Source organism: Mirounga angustirostris, unplaced genomic scaffold (genome assembly GCF_029215605.1).
Source record: "Mirounga angustirostris isolate CCGP_5_RB_7025 unplaced genomic scaffold, mMirAng1.0.hap1 SCAF_4, whole genome shotgun sequence".
Taxonomy (NCBI): domain Eukaryota; kingdom Metazoa; phylum Chordata; class Mammalia; order Carnivora; family Phocidae; genus Mirounga; species Mirounga angustirostris.
Window position 1 is genome coordinate 190,103,692 of NW_026991712.1, and position 19,487 is coordinate 190,123,178.

Genomic DNA, 19,487 nt, shown 5'->3' on the forward strand with positions numbered 1-19,487 from the left:
AGGGTACAGGTTAGGGTTAGGGTACGGGTTAGGGTACGGGTTAGGGTACGGGTTAGGGTATGGGTGAGGTTACGGGTGAGGGTACGGGTTAGGGTATGGGTTAGGGTTAGGGTTAGGGTTAGGGTTAGGGTCTCCCTGTCCGCTGCTGTATAGAGACCATTCTCCTCCGGTAACCAGATTGATCATTTCAGAACATAACCTTTGAGCCTCTCTGCGATCCGCTCCCCACCTGTCTGTACTCTCCAGCCTCACCTCTCCCACTGCAGCCCCCCTCTGTGGGCCACCAAGCTGTGTGGTTGTCCCACATGTGCCTTGGGCCTGACTCCAATCCTTTACATTCTCTGTGCCCTCTGCCAGGAGCACTCTTCTCTCCCCTTGCATCATGTCTGGCTTGTTCCTCCATTGGCTGGGCCTCTACTTGCCCCCTGGTGACCTGACTCATGTCTGCTGGGTGTATGTGCTCGTCCCCTATTTAAATGTAGTATCCACCTTCCCTGTGTGAGCGATTTACTAACCTGCGAGGTATGGGGTAGGCACAGGGAAGTAGTCTTAGTGCCTGTGTAAAAATGTCAGTCTCAGGGCGCCTGGGTGGCTCAGTCATTAAGCGTCTGCCTCGTGCAAGGTCTCGTGCTCGAGGTGCTCTAGCTCTGTATCGCCCACTTGCTGACCGTGGGTGAGATGCTGACCCACCGGTTAGGCTGGGAGCTCCGAGGGCAGGGAGGGTGTCTGGGGGTCCCCTCTGTGTTCCAGCGAACAGACACAGGTGTGGATGATGCACGCGTGGAAGAAAGCGCGAACACAAGAGTCTGTGGCCCAGACCTGTCATCTGTAACAACATCCGCCGCATCACGGTGCTGCTGGGGGAATCCCACCGATTCACTAAACTTTGAAGTGCTACCACCTCCCAGGCACTGTTCTGGGGGTTGGGGACCCAGCGGTGAGGAAGCACGGTCCCTGCTCACATGGGGCTGGCCGGAGCAGAGGTCAAACGAGGACTTTAGGTCCCCGGCAAGTGTCTCTGCTCAGCTGGGGGCAGCTGCCGGGAGCAGCGGGTCAGGCCCTTGTCCCCATCTGGCAGCTCAGGACCGATCTGCGTGGGGCGCGTGGTGAAGGGGATGCAGGATCCTTGGTCTGAATCCCCCCGTAGCCATTACCCCCATGTAGCCGGTCCCGTCACCGTCCCGAGTTTTGTCATCCATGAAGTGGGCAGGGGAAGAAAGCCGTTCGTGGGTTCAAGAGCCCTATCCAAGTGCGGAACTGGGTCTAGATCATCTCTGGAGGGGGATTCAGCTCCAGCACCTGCCCCAGAGCTCGAGCCAGGTCCTACACCGATGCATGCCGCAGTTCCCGAGACTGGGCAGCTGCAGCTTCGGCTCTCGCGCCAGCTCTGGGATCAGAGCCCGGTTTGGAGCTTGAGCAGCTCCAGCACCAGCTATGGAACTCGCCAGCCAAGGGCCAGCACCTTCACCGTCACACCCTCGCCATCGTGCACGAGGTCAGGAGAGGGGCTGGGGGTGGGAGGGTCCCTGCTGGGCAGGTCACCCCGGGTACCTTGGTCACTCCACTCAGAGCTCCCCCTCCCCACCCCTCCCACAGGTCACAGCCCCAGGCATCCCCACCCCTGCTTCCCAAACAAGGCTCAAGGTGGACAAGCAGACCTGGGATGTTGGAAGTTGAGGCTTGTACCTTCAACACGGTATACGTGTTGACCCAGAAACTCCACTTTATGGATTCTGTTGCAAATAGAGGTTGATGGACACGGTGTTCCCTTCAACAGGGTGTGAGTGAGCTGCCCACGCTAGGTGATGGGTGCACCTGTGGCCTGGGATGGGTGCTGCTCACTGTTCTCCCAGACAGGGGTGCCCGTCACCCTTCTCTCCCGGGGACCTCCGTTTCCTCACGTTCTCGCCAGGGCTGCTGGTCCCCAGACCAGACACCTGCCAGTCTGAGGGTGACCAGTGCTGCCTCCATAGGGTTTCCTTTGCCAGAGTCCTTCCCCGGGAGCTCCTGCATCTCTGACTCCCCCCATGCCTGTCCCCCTCCCCTTGGACTTGCATGCATTTCGTCTCTGTCCCTGTGGAACCCAGTGACTTGGAGCATGGTTTGGACGAGAGGCATGGGAAACCTTTCTGTGGCCTTGCGTTGTCAGCAATGCTTTGGCCCTTTGGGGTGTGTCTTCCAGCTTTCTGCATTTCCCTGGTTTCTCTGTGGGTCACAGGAGGAGCCAGCCCTTTCCTGTCTGGGGTCAGGCTGAGGTGTCCCAGCAGGAACAGGGGTCTCCGCCCCGAGATTGTGTCCATATTTACCAAAGGGGGCTCTATGGTTCCATCTCATCTGTAATCCATCGGGGATTTCAACATCAAATAAGGGAAATTCTATGTCAAGTCAACACAGAAAAGAATGAGTCCCCTTTGAAAATAGGGGGGCAGACACAAAGGCCCATACTGTGTGATTCCACGTACAGGAAACATCCAGAACAGGTAAAGGAACAGAGAGAGGAAGCAGCTTAGGGGTTTCCAGGGAGGTCTTCTGGTTCGGGGACTCCTTTGGGGAGGCAGATATTCCACAGCCATGTTCTGTGGTGTGGTGGCCCAGCGTTGGGAATGTACTGATGCTCAGGACTTGTTCAACTGAAAACAATTCATTTTATTTAAAATGAATAATAAACAGCATATAGGACATGGAAAGAGAATAGAACAGTTAATACGAACCAGAGAGAAAGAACATAGGGGGAGGGGATGAAACAATCTGGCGGGGCATCGGGGTCGGGTGATGGAGCTAAGGGTAATGGTACAAGGAGCTCTCCCCGTGAGGATGTGGGCTCTGGATGTGGTTCTGGGAGCCCTGCAGGAGCAGGAGGAGGGGCAGGGCCAGATGCAAGAGCAGGGCCAGATGCAAGAGCAGGGCCAGGGGCAGGATCCACGGTAAGAGCTGGGTCAGGGGCAAGTACAGGAGCACAGGCAGGGCCAGGGGAAGGGGCAGCGGCCCTGGAAAGCAGGGGAAGGGGCATCGGCTCTGGCAGGGGCAGGAACAGGGACACAGGCAGGGGAAGGGGCATCGGCTCTGGCAGGGGCAGGGGCCGGAACAGGGACACTGGCAGGGGAAGGGGCATCGGCTCTGGCAGGGGCAGGGGCAGGAACAGGGACGCAGGCAGGGGAAGGGGCATTGGTTCTGGCAGGGGCAGGAACAGGGACACTGGCAGGGGAAGGGGCATTGGCTCTGGCAGGGGCAGGAACAGGGACACAGGCAGGGGAAGGGGCATCGGCTCTGGCAGGGGCAGGAACAGGGACACTGGCAGGGGAAGGGGCATCGGCTCTGGCAGGGGCAGGGGCAGGGGCAGGAACAGGGACGCAGGCAGGGGAACGGGCATCGGCTCTGGCAGGGGCAGGGGCAGGAACAGGGACGCAGGCAGGGGAAGGGGCATCGGCTTTGGCAGGGGCAGGAACAGGGACGCAGGCAGGGGAAGGGGCATCGGCTCTGGCAGGGGCAGGAACAGGGACGCAGGCAGGGCAAGGGGCATCGGCTCTGGCAGGGGCAGGGGCAGGAACAGGGACGCAGGCAGGGGAACGGGCATCAGCTCTGGCAGGGGCCGGAACAGGGACACAGGCAGAGGAAGGGACAGGTGCAGGGGCAGGGGGTGGGTCAGGGGCAGGAATGGGCGCACACGCAGGGGCAGGGAAACGGGTAGTGAAAGGGGAAGGAGCTGGGTCAGAGGCAAGGATAGGAGCACAGGGAGGGGCTGGGGAAGGGACAGTTGCAGGGGCAGAAGCTGAGTCAAGGGCAAGAACAGGAATACAGGCAGGGGCAGGAGAAGGGGCAGGATCCAGGGCAGGAGCTGGGTCCGGGGCAAGAACAGGAACACAGGTAGGGGAAGGGGCAGGTGCAGGGGCAGGAGGTGGGTCAAGGACAGGAACAAGACCACAGGCAGGGGCAGGGGCAGAACCCGGGTCAGGGGCAAGAATAGGAGCACAGGCAGGGGCAAGGGAAGGGGCAGGATCCAGGGCAGGAGCTGGGTCAGGGTCAGGATCCGGATCAGGGGCAAGAACAGGTGCACAGGTAAGGGAAGGGGCTGGTGCAGGGTCAGGAGCTGGGTCAGGGGCAAGAACAGGTGCACAGGCAGGTGCTGGGGAAGGGGCAGGTGCAGGGGCAGGAGGTGGGTCAGGAGAAGGGACATTGGCTCTAGCAGGGGCAGGGGAAGGGGCAGGGGAAGGGGCAGGAGTTGGGGCAGGGGCCGGAACAGGAGCACAAGCCGGGGAATGGGAGGGGGCAGGTGCAAGGGGAGGGACAGGGTCTGCCGCATTGGCACGTACAGGACCCGGGGCAGTATCTGGGTCAGGGGCAAGAACCGGGGCACTGGCAGGGGTAGGGATGGGTCAGGATCCAGGGCAGGAGCTGGGTCGGGCGCAGGAGCAGGGCCACAGTTCGGGGCAGGCGCAGGGGCGGCGGCTCTGGCAGGAACAGGGGCAGGCCCAGGGGCAGGCTCTCCGGAGGCAGGTTGTCCAGCAGGCCCTTCCTGGCCCCCGTCAGGCTCTCCGTGGGCGGGTGCTGGGTCACCTGCCGGCTCCCGGTCTCCTGCTGAAGTCGCAGCCACCACCCCTCCGTCCAGAGCTGCCGGTGGAGTTGGAGCCGGCTCTAGCTCCTCAGGTGGTGGAGCAGCTGTGAGAGGAGAAAAGCTCACCCCAAGCCTGCTCTCCGTGGAGACAGAACCCAGCCCAGGGCCTCCCAGAGAAGCAGCAGCCAGGAAGGAGCCCTCCCCGGGGCGTCTCCCCGACCGCAGTCCACCCGCTGGGTGCTCTGAGCCCAGTCGGTGCTCCAGGCCCCACACCAGGCTCTGGGGGCTCCTCCCTGTGGGGCCAGCCCCCACCCTTCCACACACACCCACGGGCACCCAGCCCCGGGCTTCTCAGCCTCAGGCTCGGCCTCCGTGGGCTCTGGCTCCTGGAGCACAATGCAGTCAATGACCACCAGGGACAGTGGTCTGGGTGGTGTCGGAGGCCTCTCCCCGCAATCCCCAGCACCTGCTCCAGGGGAGTCCTGTGGGGTCACGCTCCGGATCCCGGACATGGAGTGGGTGTCCGCCAGCCTCGTGCCGATCTCATCGGAGGTCTGCAAAGACAGGGACGGGTAGCCGGCCCGGAGGCATCCCAGTCCTACCCGGCCAACCTCCCTGTCCCCTGCCCAGTCGCCCTGCTGCTCCCAGATCAGACACACACCTGTGGGTGTACAGCCGTGCACGCGGGACAATGACCCATCCCTGCAGGGCGATCGAGACAAACCCTGGGCAGAAGCTCACAGCCCCCCACACCCCATCCCACCCAGCCAGCCTGGACCTTGAACATGACCTGCCCATGGGTTATCTGACCCCTCATCAGCCTGCTCTTGAATGGCGTTGGCCCACCCCACATGACCCCTCTTCACACATACACACACACACACACACACACACACACGCACAGAGGGGAGGGGACCTGGGGCTGCACAGGTGGATTAGACCCTGTGGGGCTGGGTGGCCGGCTCTGGGCCTCCTGGTGTCACCTTTCGGGCCTTCTGGCCAAACGGCCAGAGGCGGTGGGGAGCCCTGATCGGACATCCCCAGCGGGGGCCAGCGTTTTCAGGGCGGGCTTTCTTCAGCCTGCAGCATCCAGACTTAGGGAGGCAACAAGCCCACATGTTCATGGTTGGATGATCTCCAATGAAATGAGCTGGGCAGGGGGCTGTCTCTGGAATGTGGGTGCCTGGTTACCTGGGTTCCAAATTCTGTTGGACTCTGTTGTCAGGGAAGTGAGGTCACCACTGCCTGGGGTCCCCTTACCCAACTTCCTCCTCACACAAGACCCCCACCCCCGAGGGCCCCCTCCCCCCATGCCCCATCCATACAGTGACTCCCTCACAGCCCACCCACAGCCTTCCCAAGGCCTGGGTGCAGCCGGTGTCCCCGCTGTGAGGACACAGAGCTGGCTTCAGACTGGGCTCCTGTGCGTGCCCAGGGCTGTGACCCTGGACAGACCCTGTGCCTCTCAGGGCCTCCCCAGGCTCCCCATCTGCACAGTGGGGTGTTCTGGCTTCTACTCCTAGGGACGCCATCAGGGGTAGGACCTCTACATACATTCCGTACTTGCTATCACAGGAGGCTGGGGCACACTTGGCAATGCAAGGATGAGCCAGGGGCTGGGCGGGACATGGAGCACAGCTCAGAGGGGCCTGGGTCTGCTCTGGGGTCTGGGCAAAGCCACCCCCTTCTTGCCTGTTCCCAGCCCCTGTGGGAAGGTTGCAATGAACGGATTCCGACCTTGTCCCCTGGTGACGCACACTTCCAGGGGCTCCCATTAGGTTTAGGCTCAGGCCCCGGGGCCTCGTCTGCGCCCATGTGCTGGGCAGTCCCCACAGTGGTTCCCGGGCATTCCCACATCTTGCTCACACATCCCTGTGGAATCCCCTCCCCTCCGGGGTGGATGGCCTGTGTGACCGCGCTCTCAGGAAGAGAATGGGGCAAAATGCTGGGATGTCATTTCCAAGCTGATGGAGGAAAGTCTGTGACTTCTTCTGGTTCCCTCTGTCGTGTGTTCATTCTCTGTCTCCTTATCTCTTTCTGTCTCTGTCTCTGTGTCTCTCACAGGAGCAGGATCTGTGGACTCCAGGGGTGATGTGAGAAACCTCAGAAGCTTCCCTTGTCCGTGTTTCCCTCGTCTGTCCCGGTGCTCCATTCCTTCCTAAGGCCTTGTCACCCGGACCAGAGCAGTGAATCTGGAACCTCTTCCAAATGGAGACCCGGAGGCTGCAACAAGGAGGGTCTTGGCCTTGGTCCCCAGACTAGTGGTCAGTGCTCTGCCATGTTCTGCGTACCCAGGTCCTCAGCCCCCCAAGTCCCCAGTCTGTCCCCTGCTCAGAAGGACCTCGAGGGAGTACAAAGCATTTTCCCAGGACTGGGAGCACAGTGGGTCGGGGATGGAGATCCAAGGCCAATAGGCTCTTCCACAAGCCTGTGGGACCCTAGGGACACTGCATCTCTAAGCCCAAGTGACAGAAGAGTAAGCTGAGGCCTTTGTGCTGTAGCCCCTCTGGACTTGGGGGTGGGTATCTCTTCCTGCTTCCAAGTGCCCAGGCTGGTGATGGACACCGGAACCCAGACCCTGTCCTCTCCCAGTGCCCTGGCAACCCTTCGGGGTCCCTTGGGGACCCCTGACCCTCAGCCTGGCCTGTCTCCCCTCCCCATGCTATGGATCTGGGTCCTTGCCAGGAGTCCTGATGCCCTGCCCCATGGCCCAGCTGTCTGCAACCTGTTTCTTCTTTCCCCCCTGTCACCCACCTCGCTCCCAGGGTGTCCTCCCCTTCTGACCCCCAGCTGGGCAGTCAGAGTGGTGTGTGTGTGGGTGTGGGTGTGTGTGTGGGGGTGTGTGTGCAGCTGCACGTGCCTCTACGTGCCTGGGGATGCCAAGGTCATGTCCCCACATGGAACGGGGTGGGTAGCTCTTCCCGAGGATCTGAGTGGCTCTCACCCCCAAAGCAAACCTCATGGGAGGGTTGGGACTGGCCTAGGACTGGAGAGCAGCTCCTTGGACTCTGCACCCCTCAGTTGTCCTGGGCCAGTCCCTGCCTCTCTTGACCCAGGTTCCCAACTGTCCCTGAGGGTCGGACATGGAAAGGCTTGAACGTGGCTGCTCCTCCAGGGGTAGGTGGGGGACAGGTGCACCAGGCACGCAGGCCTCCCCACCGAGAGGGCCAGCCAGGTGTGTCATGGCCAGGTGTGCACAGACGACCTGCCCACAGCTCCTGTACCATGACCCAGCCCTGCGGCAGATGTGCACGAGACCCATGGCTCCGCACCTGACCGGTCCCCCGCATTCCCTCACCACCTCGGAGACAAGGGCTCTTCTTCGTCCTAGGGCCCGTCATCCTTTGGACAATGAGAGCAGAGGGATCCGTATCTAGAGGAGGCCGGCAGGGCGTCCCACGGAGTGTCGTGTGCCCATCTCTGCTTTGTCGTCTAGGCTTAGCGGCGGACCCCCACCTAGAAAGAGGCCCACGGGGCAGGGACATTTGTCTGCCTTGTTCCCTGAATTATGGAAAATGTCTAGAAGGGGCTTCCTGTCCATGTGTGGAGTCGATGAAGCCCAGCCAGCACCTTTCAGATGTCTGAGTGGCTCTGGGGCCCCTCTGCCAGCCCCCAGGGATCCCTGCTCTGGCTCCACCCAGGATGGGAGCCCCAGATGGAATCTGAAACCTCCTCACAGCCAGGAATGCGGCTTTGCCCTGGACACAGGACACCGAGGCTTGGGGCAGAGAGCTCCTTCACGGTGGAGAGGAACCGCCTCAGCCCCAGGCCACCCTCCCCGTGGGCCGGCCACAGGGTCGGGGAGCGGTCCCAACAGGCCCGACGGCAACCCCGTGTGTGGGGCCTGGCCTCGTGGCACGCAGGGTCCCCAGGAGACACCTGAGGTTCAGAGAGGGGACGTGCCAGGCCCGAGACACACAGCCCGCAGGTGAGGGGGAGCCTCCGGGCGGGACGGGGGGCCCTGCTCACCTTTGTGAGCAGCAGGTGTGGGAAGGGCTGGGGAGGCGTTCCTCTGGGAGGTGTTCCGGGAGAGGGGCCACAGGAGAGGGCCTGGCCCGGCTCCACCAGCTTCCTCAGGCTGTCAGCACGGACCGCCCACAGCCTCTGGCTCGCCCCCAGCGGCAGGGCCCACTCAGGTTCACGGTGGGGCTGATCTTTGGATAAAGGAGGGACAATTCACAACACACAAACTGCAAAACTATTCCTGTCCGTGTCCTGAAGTGCAACAGAATATCCAAATTGGTTGAGATCATCTTCCACGTATGTGAAGGGTGATTTTGTACCTGGCCAAGGCTGGGGCTGGACCGGGTGTGTGTGTCTGTGTGTGAAGGACCAGGTGTGTGTGTGTGTGTGTGTGTTTGAAGGACTGGGTGTGTGTGTGTGTTTGGCGTGTGTGTCTGTGTGTGTGGGTCTGTGAAGGGAGCAGCCCAGACCCCTTGGGTTGAGATCATGGCCACGTAAGGGGCACAGCCGTCGTGGCACCCCGGGTCGTCAGTGTCCCGGATGGCGTCGGGGCAGGAGACCCTCCCGGCCCTCCCCGAGCCCGGTCCTGGAGCGCCCTCGTCCCCACACTCCCCCTGAGCCCGCACCAGCCCTTACCGACTGCCTGGTGCACGTGCCCCACGCCGGGGAGCCGTCGAGTGAGGCTCCTGTTGACCAGCTTGTCCCCAATTTCTTCCATGGGGCTCTGCGAAGACAGTGAGCGGCGCCCGGCCCGGAGGCATCACAGCCCTGCCCAGCCGTCCTCACCGTCCTCCTGCCCAGCCCCACTGCTGCCCCCAGATCAGACACAGCCCCGTGCGGGCACAGCCCTGCGCCCGGGGTGCAGTGACATGTATCGACAGGGCTCCAGATCAACCCTGGGGAGAAGGAGGCCGCCCCAGCACACCCCGTCCCACCCAGCCAGCCTTGACCCGGGGTGTCAACATGATCCACCCACCAGGCATCTGGCCCCTCATCACCCTGCTCCTGCTCAGGGTGGGCTACCCTGCCTGAGACCTCTGCACACACACACACACACACACACACAGGAGGGATGCTGGGCTGCACGGTCGGATCACAGCAGTGTCTGGCTGGCCTGGCTGGCTCTGGGCCTCCCTGTGTTCCCTTTGGGCCCCTCCAGGCAAATGGCCAGAGGTGTCAGGGGTGGGACCTGACCCCAGGTCTGCAGTGTAGGCAACGGCTCTCACTGTCGGCTTTGCTGAGACCACATCCTGGGGACATCGGGATACAGCAGGATTGCAGCATCTCCAGCCAAGTGAACTGAGTAGGAAGGGGGCTGTCTCTAGAATGTGGGTGCCTGTGACAGCCCTTGGGCATCTTGGGGACGCCCTGGCCATCAGCCTGGCATGTCTCCCCTGAGCCCCATGCTACGGCCCCGGGCATGTTCCCAGGAGACAATGCCCACAGCCCACGGCCCAGCTGCCTCCAACCTCCTCCTTCTTTCCCCCTTGTCCCCTCCAGGGTCCACGCCCCCTTGGACGCCCCTGGGGAGTTTGTGTGTGTGTGTGTGTGCGCGCGCGCGCACGCAGAGCCTTGTGTGTACGTGTGCCCGCGCGAGGGTGACCAGAGGAAAGGGCCCCACATGGGAGTGTGGGCAGGGGTCCCCCAGATCATAGGGGTCCTCGTTCCCAAAGGAAACCCCATGCGAGGTGAAGCTTGGCCTCGGAAGCTGGAACCCTCCCTGTTCCTCTAGCCTCTGCTCAGCTGGTGGGTCCCAGGCCAGTCCCTGCCTCTCCTGCCCTCAGTTTGCCGACTGTCCCATGAGGGCTTGGAGGAGGAACTTCATTAGCGTGGCTCGGCGTGGCCGGTTGGCTCCCACCTTTTGGGTGGACGTGGCGCAGGTGCACTCTGGGTGGGTGGGGCCCTCCCACCAATGGTGGGTCGGAGGCAGGTGGATCCTGCGCAGGCGCACACGGCCCAGCAGACGGCGCCTGCGTGGGACCCAACCTGCCAGCAGGCCTGCGCAACCCCGAGGGGCTGGCTGTGGCCTTGGTCCTCCGTGTCCCGATCTCCACTGCCTGCTCAGTGACCCTCATGTCCTCTTAGGCCGGGGGCCAGCCCCAGTCCCGCCAGGCAGGGCCGTTGGACTGAGTGGACATGGAGACCTGGGGACTAGAGAGAAATGAAATATACCCCCGCTGCCGTCCTGGCCCCCACATTCCACTTCAGTGTTCATCTCAGTGCATGGCGGGGGGGTCAGGGGAGGGTGATGGGGACACGTGTGGGCAGGGAGGAGGTCAGGCCGCCTTTGCCTCCTCTACATCCCCTCCCCCTGTCTTCCTGGCAGCAGCCCCTCTCCCCAAAATCCGGCACTCAAACACCTTCATCTCCCTGCTTTAAACCCCAACCCATCCTCCTGAGGTGAGAGTCACTGACCCCATCTCCAAAGTAGAAAACTGAGGTCCCAGGAGTTCCCACAGGAGCTTGCCAGTCACAGGGCTGTGACATGGCCCTGCTGTGGGTTTGAACCCAGCTCAATCTGACCCAAAGCCTGAGCTTACAGAGGAGCCGGAGGAAGTAGCCTTTGAGCCCAGGCTTGGAGGTGAGGCCACCCTGGATGGGGGTCATAGGGAGGGACGGCAGGGGTTCTGAGGGGCAAATTCTTGCCGGGCTCCCTGGGGGACGAAGGCCCTACAGAGGCTGGAGTGGGCTGAGGGGTGCACACTGGGGAGCATGTCTAGACCAGATCACGCAGGGCTCTCTGGATATTGGGCAAGGAGTCAGGGGACACTGCGGGTTGGGGGGTTCAGGGGACACAATCCGGGCAGTCTTACCAGAGCCACAGCATCGTAGATTTAGAAGGAGCTTGGTGGGCATGTTATTGTCCCCACCCAAGCATGGGGATCACCAAGCAAGCACCAGCCAGAGGTGAGGAGGCTGCCGCAGTTTCCTCCTGTGTAGAGTGGGGCCGTGGTGGTCGTCTGCGTCCTTCCAGGCCTGGGCATGCTGCCTGGAAGGTCCAGAGGTGGCTTCGTCAGAGTAGCTAGCTGTTTCAGTGAGGTCAGTACTCAGAGACGTCTGAGTCAGGAGACCAAAGGGACGCCCCATGTGCCCAGTTCAGCAGGATGCTCTTGTACATGGTGCCGATCTTCATGTCCAGGCTGATGGGGTTGAGGCAGCAGCGCCCACCTGCTGCATGGAGAGCAGCAGCGAGGAGCCGTGGTTGCAGACCCCGAGACACGGCGCTCGTGTGAGTCCGAGGCTGCCACAGATGTGATGGAGGCTGAGGAGGGGGAGGTGCTGACAGAGGCTGAGATGATGCCTGAGGTCTGCAGCGACGACTGGGAGGTCAACTCCGGAACTTGAGGAACGGCAAGGCCAGCAGAAACACCAGACTGTGTAAGGCAACCCCGGTCAGCATCTAGCCCAGAAGCTTCTAGAGACTGAGTCTTCTTGGCCCCTTGTGGCTGTGGAGTGGGGATCCAGGCTCCAGGAAGGGATGTCTGTCAGGGAGAAAGGGTGGGACAGTCACCTCCTTTTCCTGGCCATCAGGGATCCTGGGACAAAACCCACACTAATGTCCTCCACATCTACATCGGGCTGGAGGAGCATGCAGAGCGGGTAGGCGATGTCCCTGCTGCGCAGGTAGGGGCTGCATCTGAGCTGGTCCCAGGACTTGGAGTGAGCGCTCCTTTTGGTCTTGGGTGTTGTGTTGGGGGTGCGGTGGCAGAATTGAAGGGCTGACTTTGCATTGATCCGACACCCTGGGTGAATGGGTGCTCTAGGGTGTCCGTGGGCACAGGTGGCTGTGACCCACACATGGGAAGGTGTGAAGGAAGCACACAGAAGACAGTGCCCTGAGCTATGCAGGTTTTCTGCTCATGGGCAGTGCTCCTTGGCAAAATTCAGCTAGTCTGCTTGTTCCTAGAGCACAGAAGGCCCCTAAGGTCGTGAGTGGTTCATGGGAAGTCAGGTCAGTCTGTTGCTGGGCATCATGCCTGGCAGGAGGAGAGCTTCAGCCTGAAATGACGGTCTGGGGGTGACCTGGAATGCCAGGTGAGGTAGAAATTGCCCAGGTAGCCTGATCCACTCCAGTCTGTATTGCTTCTCTACCCAACAACCCAGACCTAGACAATGGCCCTCTGGCTGGCTGGCATCTGGAACAGTTAGAATGTTCCTCTGGTTCAGTCGAAGGAGAAGATCAAAGTTAGTAGAGCAAAGGAAACTATGAAGATTAGGGCAGAGATAAATGGAAGAGAAGAGCATGTGAGAAAAATCAGTGAAAACAACAGTTCTTTCTTTTGCAGATTTACCAAAATTGACAAAGAGACAAAAATGGAACCACTTTATACCAACCAATTGGCTCCCTGAGATGAAGCAGATCATTCTGAGAAGCACACAAACTACCAAAGTGACTCCAGAAGAAATGGAAACCCTGAGCAGACCTCTAATAAGTAAATAGACTGAAGCAGTCATGAGAACTTCCCAAGAATGAAAAGTCCAGAACCTGATGCTTTCCCTGGTGATTTGGCCCACACGTTTAAAGAAGACATAATACCAATCCTTCTGAAAGTCTGAAAAAAGTACAAGAGGAGGGAACACTTCCCACGTCACCCTAGAATGCCAGCATTGTCCCGATTCCAAAGACTGACAAAGACCTTACAAGAAAAGACAGTTGCAGGCCAAAATCCATTATGAAGAGCGAGGCAAAAATCCTCAACAGAATTCTAGCGACAGAATCTAGCAGCACATTGACAGGACTCTACATCATGACCAAGTGTGATTTACACCGGGAATGCAAAGGCTGTTCAACGTAGCTAATCAGTGTCCTAGACCACATCCAGAAGAAACATGATCATGTCAATTGTTGTAGGATAAGCTTTGACAAAATCCAAACCTTTTCATAACAAGTATTCTCAATAAAATAGAAATAGAAGATTCAGTTGTGATAAAGGAAAGGTCCCTGGGTGGCTCAGTGGGTTGAGTGTTCGACTCTTGGTTTGGGCTCAGGTCATGATCTCAAGAGTCTTCAGATTGAGCTCCAGGGAGGGCTCTGCACTCAGTCGGGAGTCTGCTTGGAGATTCTCTCCCTCTGCCCCTCCCCACTCTTGGGTTTGCATGCTCTCAAATAAATAAATAAATAAATAATTCTTTAAAAATTATGATAAAGGATATTTATGAAAAATAACTCATATGTATATCATTCTCTGTGGTGAAAGACTGGGAGTTTTCTCCTTAAAATCCCCAAAAAGTCAAGGATGCCCATGTCCACCACTTCATTTCAATATTGTCATGGAAGTTTGGTCAGAGAAATTATACAAGATTAGTTACTAAAAGCTCACAAATGGAAAGGAAGAAGAAAAAGGTTATTTATATATGACATGATCTTCTATGCAAATAATCCTAAGAATTTGAAAAACTCTGTATGAGATTATAATATTTCCCGAAAGGTATGAGCAGAGAAGGCCAACACATATGGATCAATGGAATACTGCTGAGAATCAAGGAATACATACATGTACAGTCAGTTGTTTTCGAACACGGAGAGCAAGATCATTCAATGAGGCAAAAACAGTGTCTCCAACAAACGGTGTTGAGAAACCGGATATCCACATACGAAGGAGTGAAGTCAGAGCATTCCCTTCCACCCTATAAAAAATGAACTCCACATGGATCCAAGAATGAACTTTAAGAGCGAAAATTCTTAACACTCAGAAGGAAACTAAGAGCACTTAGGGGCAGATCTTCCTTCCCTTGGATTTGGCAATATGGTGTCTCTTGTATGGCACCCGAAGCCCAAGCAACAACAGAGAAAACAGAGACACTGGACTTTAACGTTGCTAAAAACTTTTGTGAACAAAAGGGTAATCTCAAGAGAATGTAAAGAAACCCAAAGAATGGTAGGAAATATTTGCAAATCTCATACGAGTCTTGCATCTAGAATGTGTACAAAACTCCTACAACTTAAGAACCTAAACAACCCCACTGAAAATAATAGACATTTCTCCAAAGAAGATAGTCAGACGACCCAGTGAGCACATGGGGCGATTTTCCTCATGAGATCGTAGGAAATGCAAGCCAACACCACAGTGACATGCCTTCCCCCACCCAGGAGGAGGGGCTATAGTGAATAAGCAGAAATAACAAGTGTTGGAGAGGATCTGGGGAAACAGAACCCTCCTCCATTGCTGGGGGAGATGTAATATGGCGGAACCACTGTGGCAAAGGGTGTGGCACGTCGTCCACACGTTGAGCATACTGTTCTCATTTGGCCGAACTCCACTCATTCTCTAAACAGAAGAATGGAATACAGGCCCTCTAACAACAGCCTGCACGGAAGTATTCGTAGCAACACTCTCGACAATAATCGAAAGATGAAAACAACCCACAGGTGCATCCACAGTTGAATGGACAAACACAACGTGGTCTGTTCATACAATGGGATTCATTCAGCCACGCCAGGAATGAAGTAGTGATACACGCTATCACGTGGGTGAACTTCGAAAACATCCTACTCAGTGGAAGAAACTAGACCCCAAATACCACATACGGTTTGATCCCACGTGTATGAAAAATTCGTCCCAGGTAAATGACAGGTGCCAGATCAGTGGTTGCCTGGGAGCAGGGGGATGGGGAATGACCAGTGACTGCCTGCTCAGAGGGTGCGGGGTTTCTCTCCAGGGCATTAAATGTTCTGGGATTAGATAGGGTGATGTTGCCAGCACGGGAAATGGAGTTGATAACAGTGGTTTGCACACTTTGAAATGTTTAAAAAGATAAAGTTTATTTTATGTTAAGCTACAAATATACCTGGAAACATGAAAAGAAACAAAAGCCAAAAGAGAAGAAAAGGAATGCGTTCGCTGGTGAGGACAGGCCGACTCTGGTGCTGGAACTGGCCCTGGTTGTAGCTCATCAGCTGCTCCGGGAGGTGGGGCCGGAGCTGGCTGTAACTGGTGCTGGATTGGGTCTCGCTCCCACTGGCCCTAGCTCTGCAGGGGGAGCCAGCGCTGGCTCCAGGTCGGAGGTGCCGCCGGAGCTGACTGTGGAGCCGATCCAGCTCAGAGTCTTGCCTTGGCTCTAGCTCTGCAGTCGGTGATGGAGCCGTAGGTCCAGGGGCTTCCTCCCACTGGGGCGCACGTGGCTCCAGCTCCTGAGCTCCTGGCGAAGGCCCCGCACCAGGAGATGGAAATGCCTCGAGCTCTGCAGCGGGCTTTGGGTCTGTAGCTGCTTCTGCAGCCACGTCGACTCTGCAGCGGTGACCGGCCCCGGGGCAGAGGCCAGTTCTCCATCTCGAGATGGTGCCGAAGCAGCAGGAGGGGAGAAGGTCACCACCCTGCCAGGGTGATCACCCTGTGCTGATCCCCACAGCCCGTCCCTGTGCCTTGTCAGAGGAAACCGGCCTCCCCCAGCAGCGCTGAGCTGCCTCGAGACCTGGCTCTCGTTCTCGGGCTGCCTCTCACTCTGCCAGTGGTGCCGGATCGGGTGGGAGAACTGGTGTGGAGGTGGCTCTGCTCTGGAATTCACCCCGGAGCTGCTTTTGCCTCCGGAGGGGGACAGCGTGTCGGAGCTGGAGGGGCTCTAGTCTGCGGGGCCCTGGCTCAGGCTCTCGAGCTACTTCCACGGCTGGCTCGAGTCAGCGCTGGGGCACATTCTGGTGCGTCAGATGGTTCTAGATCTTAGCTGCCCCACGGCTCGTGCAAGGTCTCGTGCTCGAGGTGCTCTAGCTCTGTACCGCCCACTTGCTGACCGTGGGTGAGATGCTGACCCACCGGTTAGGCTGGGAGCTCCGAGGGCAGGGAGGGTGTCTGGGGGTCCCCTCTGCATTCCAGCGAACAGACACAGGTGTGGATGATGCACGCGTGGAAGAAAGCGTGAACACAAGAGTCTGTGGCCCAGACCTCTCATCTGTAACAACATCCCCCGCATCCCGGGTCTGCTGGGGGATCCCACCGATTCACTAAACTGTGAAGTACTACCACTTCCCAGGCACTGTTCTGGGGGTTGGGGACCCAGCGGTGAGGAAGCACGGTCCCTGGTCGCGTGGGGCTGGCCGGAGCAGAGGTCAAACGAGGACTTCAGGTCCCCGGCAAGTGTCTCTGCTCAGCTGGGGGCAGCTGCCGGGAGCAGCGGGTCAGGCCCTTGTCCCCGTCTGGCAGCTCAGGACCGACCCGCGTGGGGCGCGTGGTGAAGGCGATGCAGGATCCTTGGTCTGAATCCCCCCGTAGCCATTACCCCCATGTAGCCGGTCCCGTCACCATCCCGAGTTTTGCATCCATGAAGTGGGCGGGGGAGGAAAGCCGTTCGTGGGTTCAAGAGCCCTATCCAAGTGCGGAACTGGGTCTAGATCATCTCTGGAGGGGGATTCAGCTCCAGCACCTGCCCCAGAGCTCGAGCCAGGTCCTACACCGATGCGTGCCGCAGCTCCCGAGACTGGGGCAGCTGCAGCTTCGGCTCTCGCGCCAGCTCTGGGATCAGAGCCCAGTTTGGAGCTTGAGCAGCTCCAGCACCAGCTATGGAACTCGCCAGCCAAGGGCCAGCACCTTCACCGTCACACCCTCGCCGTCGTGCACGAGGTCAGGAGAGGGGCTGGGGGCGGGAGGGTCCCTGCTGGGCAGGTCACCCCGGGTACCTTGGTCACTCTACTCAGAGCTCCCCCTCCCCACCCCTCCCACAGGTCACAGCCCCAGGGTTCCCCACCCCTGCTTCCCAAACAAGGCTCAAGGTGGACAAGCAGACCTGGGATGTTGGAAGTTGAGGCTTGTATCTTCAACACTGTATACGTGTTGACCCAGAAACTCCACTTTATGGATTCTGTTGCAAATAGAGGTTGATGGACACGGTGTTCCCTTCCTTCAACAGGGTGGGAGTGAGCTGCCCACGCTAGGTGATGGGTGCACCTGTGGCCTGGGATGGGTGCTGCTCACTGTTCTCCCAGACAGGGGTGCCCGTCACCCTTCTCTCCCGGGGACCTCCGTTTCCTCACGTTCTCGCCAGGGCTGCTGGTCCCCAGACCAGATACCTGCCAGTCTGAGGGTGACCAGTGCTGCCTCCATAGGGTTTCCTTTGCCAGAGTCCTTCCCCGGGAGCTCCTGCATCTCTGACTCCCCCCATGCCTGTCCCCCTCCCCTTGGACTTGCATGCATTTCGTCTCTGTCCCTGTGGAACCCAGTGACTTGGAGCATGGTTTGGACCAGAGGCATGGGAAACCTTTCTGTGGCCTTGGGTTGTCAGCAATGCTTTGGCCCTTTGGGGTGTGTCTTCCAGCTTTCTGCATTTCCCTGGTTTCTCTGTGGGTCACAGGAGGAACCAGCCCTTTCCTGTCTGGGGTCAGGCTGAGGTGTCCCAGCAGGAACAGGGGTCTCCGCCCCGAGATTGTGTCCATATTTACCAAAGGGGGCTCTATGGTTCCATCTCATCTGTAATCCATCGGGGATTTCAACATCAAATAAGGGAAATTCTATGTCAAGTCAACCCAGAAAAGAAGGAGTCCCCTTTGAAAATAGGGGGGCAGACACAAAGGCCCATACTGTGTGATTCCACGTACAGGAAACATCCAGAACAGGTAAAGGAACAGAGAGAGGAAGCAGCTTAGGGGTTTCCAGGGAGGCCTTCTGGTTCGGGGACTCCTTTGGGGAAGCAGATATTTCACAGCCATGTTCTGTGGTGTGGTGGCCCGGCGTTGGGAATGTACTTGATGCTCAGGACTTGTTCAACTGAAAACAATTCATTTTATTTAAAATGAATAATAAACAGCATATAGGACATGGAAAGAGAATAGAACAGTTAATACGAACCAGAGAGAAAGAACATAGGGGGAGGGGATGAAACAATCTGGCGGGGCATCGGGGTCGGGTGATGGAGCTAAGGGTAATGGTACAAGGAGCTCTCCCCATGAGGATGTGGGCTCTGGATGTGGTTCTGGGAGCCCTGCAGGAGCAGGAGGAGGGGCAGGGCCAGATGCAAGAGCAGGGCCAGATGCAAGAGCAGGGCCAGGGGTAGGATCCACGGTAAGAGCTGGGTCAGGGGCAAGTACAGGAGCACAGGCAGGGCCAGGGGAAGGGGCAGCGGCCCTGGAAAGCAGGGGAAGGGGCATCGGCTCTGGCAGGGGCAGGGGCAGGAACAGGGACACCGGCAGGGGAAGGGGCATTGGCTCTGGCAGGGTCAGGGGCAGGAACAGGGACACTGGCAGGGGAAGGGGCATTGGCTCTGGCAGGGGCCGGAACAGGGACACTGGCAGGGGAAGGGGCATCGGCTCTGGCAGGGGCAGGGGCAGGAACAGGGACGCAGGCAGGGGAAGGGGCATCGGCTCTGGCAGGGGCAGGAACGGGGACGCAGGCAGGGCAAGGGGCATCGGCTCTGGCAGGGGCAGGGGCAGGAACAGGGACGCAGGCAGGGGAAGGGGCATCGGCTCTGGCAGGGGCAGCAACGGGGATGCAGGCAGGGGAAGGGGCATCGGCTCTGGCAGGGGCAGGGGCAGGAATAGGGACGCAGGCAGGGGAAGGGGCATCGGCTCTGGCAGGGGCAGGAACAGGGACGCAGGCAGGGCAGAGGGCATCGGCTCTGGCAGGGGCAGGAACAGGGATGCAGGCAGGGGAATGGGCATCAGCTCTGGCAGGGGCCGGAACAGGGACACAGGCAGAGGAAGGGACAGGTGCAGGGGCAGGGGGTGGGTCAGGGGCAGGAATGGGCGCACACGCAGGGGCAGGGAAACGGGTAGTGAAAGGGGAAGGAGCTGGGTCAGAGGCAAGGATAGGAGCACAGGGAGGGGCTGGGGAAGGGACAGTTGCAGGGGCAGAAGCCGAGTCAAGGGCAAGAACAGGAATACAGGCAGGGGCAGGAGAAGGGGCAGGATCCAGGGCAGGAGCTGGGTCCGGGGCAAGAACAGGAACACAGGTAGGGGAAGGGGCAGGTGCAGGGGCAGGAGGTGGGTCAGGGACAGGAACAGGACCACAGGCAGGGGCAGGGGCAGGGGCAGAACCCGGGTCAGGGG

General features: G+C 59.1%; 1 long non-coding RNA gene across 1 annotated transcript in view; it reads left to right on the forward strand.

Annotated features, from left to right (window-relative positions):
* Positions 1–12,895, forward strand: part of LOC135364238 (uncharacterized) — a 29,502-nt gene extending 16,607 nt beyond the window's left edge. The window contains exons 4-6 of the long non-coding RNA XR_010411160.1: positions 6,617–8,480; positions 11,655–11,893; positions 12,802–12,895. This is a non-coding gene — a long non-coding RNA (uncharacterized LOC135364238). The remainder of the gene's footprint in view (positions 1–6,616; positions 8,481–11,654; positions 11,894–12,801) is intronic.
* Positions 12,896–19,487: the final 6,592 nt, after the last annotated feature.